This window comes from Camelus ferus, chromosome 4 (genome assembly GCF_009834535.1).
Source record: "Camelus ferus isolate YT-003-E chromosome 4, BCGSAC_Cfer_1.0, whole genome shotgun sequence".
NCBI classification, from domain to species: domain Eukaryota; kingdom Metazoa; phylum Chordata; class Mammalia; order Artiodactyla; family Camelidae; genus Camelus; species Camelus ferus.
In genome coordinates, this window is record NC_045699.1 from 51,747,430 (window position 1) to 51,750,220 (window position 2,791).

Sequence of the window (2,791 nt, forward strand, 5' to 3'; positions counted from 1 at the left end):
GGCACTTTCAAAAACAAAGCCAAATTAAATAAACAACAAGGTCCTACTGTATAGCACAGGGAACTATATTCACTATCTTTGAATAACTTATAACGCAAAAGAATATGAAAAAGAATATATATATATATGTAAATTGAATCATATGCTGCACATCTGTAACTAACACAACATTGCAAATCAACTGTACGTCAAGAAAAAAACAAAACCCAAAGCCAAATCATCTCCACTCACCTGAGCTACCACCTCCCTTACTCTTAACGGATGTCCTTGCTTCTCATTTATACAGAGAAAAAAAACAAAAATTCTCTTGTGGCTGCAGCAGCCCAGCACACTTACCAGCCTGTGTGTCCATCCTTTCTTCCTTCCTTTCTGTTAAGCTGAGGGACGTATCCCACGGGACCTACCGTTCTTCCCTTCGGCTCCTCGGGGTCTTGTTCCACCATGATGCCACCTCCCAGGCATCTTCACATTACTCCTCCTCTTCTGGCTCCTTCAGACTTTACGTGAGTTCATAGTTCTCCCATCTTTAAAAAAAAGATAAAAATTCATTGAAACCCTACCCACAGTCGTACTGACTCTCCCTCCCCTTTCATGGCCACACTTCATGAAGGCGTTGGCTGAAGGCACTGTTCCTCCTCCTCTCACCCCCAACTCCCTTCCCATCCGTCCCACTGAAGCTTGGCTCCCGCCCCTCCCACTGCCCTGACTCTGCTGGTCAGTCACTGAGGGTCTTCCTGCTGCAGTTGCCAAGGGCGTCCTGTAGTTATTATCTTCACTTGGTCTCTTGGAAGCATTTGACCCTGGCAGTCACTCTCTTTGTAAGAAGCTCCTTCCCATGCTTTCCATAAAACACCGCCCACCCTGGTTTCTCTCCCACCAGGATGCTGCTTCTGTGTCTCCCATATACTCTCTTCCCCTGCTCAGCACTGGGGTTTCTCAGGCACTGTTCTGGACTCTCTTTGATTCTCACTCTGCACAGAGATCCTGGGACATCACGTCCACTGCAATTATTTCTACACATATATAATCTATATGTGGGTGATGTCCAAATACGAAGTATTTCCTCTCTCTAGATCTAACTGCCTCCTGGACTTCTCCATTTAGTTATTCTAGAGGCACCTAGAGTACGTCACGTCGAAACTTAGATTCAGACTCTGCCACTCCCGAGCCTTGTGCCTTGCTTGTGTCTCATTTGCAAAGTGGGAGTAATCATGATTCAGGATGATGGTGGGGTCAAGTGGACTGATACAGAAGAATGTCATATGTGTACTGTGAAATTCTGTATGCATGTAGAGGATGACAGTTTATATCAACCAGTAAGTCCCCACTGAGTACCTACAGTGTGTCCAGCCTGGTTCTGGATGTTGTGGGGATTACAGAAGAGAATAACCCACGAGCTCCTGTCCTGAGGACCTTACAGATTGATTGGGAAAGGGGAAGCGAAATGATGAAGCACTAAACTGTGATTTAGGCAGCAGAGCTTCCAAAAATGGGAAGGCCAGTGTCATCACCAGTGGCATTGTGAAAAAGCCCTCTGTTTCCTTCCAGCCCCACTCATCCTCTTAAAGATACTACCCTGCCCATAGCCTGCAGTATATACAGCCCTGGTGACCACACGCCCTCTCACCCACAGCCAAGGTTATTTGGACTGATACCCGTCTGACCTGGGCTGAGCAGATCACAGTGTCGCTCCCAGGGAGACGTCATTCAGGCAGCACTGAGAAGGGGTAGTGTAGAGATGACTCCAGATTTTATGCCATGGGGACATGTAAGTAAAGGTTATGGGGACCAAAGCTCAAGAATCCGGCAGTGAAAGTCTGTCCACTGAAGGGAGAATGGAGCAGATAAGCAGAGAGAAGAGGAGATGTGGACCATGTGGTCCCAGGGAGAGCAATGGGCAACAGAAGACCAAGCGGCTTCCCAGTTCTCAAGACCTGGCTGGGTTTCCTGCAGTCGTGTTAGCTTGCATCTCAAAGTCCTGTGCTCGTGCTGTTATCACAGGGTGTCGTGTCTCATGTATGTTCTTTAAATTATAGCAAGGTATTTCTATATTATGCTCCAGTGTAGATTTAAACTACAGTCTGATTCAAGTTGACCAGAATATATGAGGACTTGATGTTTCTCTACCTCTGGTTCCTAGTGGAAATTACTTTCCTTCATGCATCTACTGTACATTAATTACATTAATAACAGTACTAGTATTTTGCTTTTGTAGTGGTTTACCATTTACAAAGGGATTTCACGAACATGATCCCATTGGGGTCTCACAGTAACTCTGCACGGCTCAGAGTGGGTAAGTGACTGATTTGGAGTTACACAGCAGAATTAGGACATAAATCGAGGCTGCCTGACTCAGTCCAGTTCCAAGTCAGGTTAAAAGTATAAAAGTTCACTCAGTGCACTGTCCGACCTAGGCCTGAGTGAGGTATGTGTGCAGAAACCACTTGGAATATTGCAAAGACTCTTAAAGTCATTCTTGTTCGCCTTTTGTATTCAAATTCCCAAGGTTCCGACAGAGGAGAAAGCCCAAATTCAGCTCAGGTCACCACTATTTTCTGATTTTTTCTTGTGTATTAGCTTTGAGCTGGGCCCTGATTTTTTAGGAATAGACTCGCAGAGAGTCTGACACATCTGCATTCGAGCAGGCAGACAATCAAGCCTGCCCTGTTAAAACATCAAGTGTAACTTTCCAGAGCTTCTTTACAGTGACAGGGGTTGTGTTACCCAGGGACAGCAGTCCGTTGTTTTGTGCAAACTCCCCATCTATTCAGCCCCGACATCTGGCTCACAG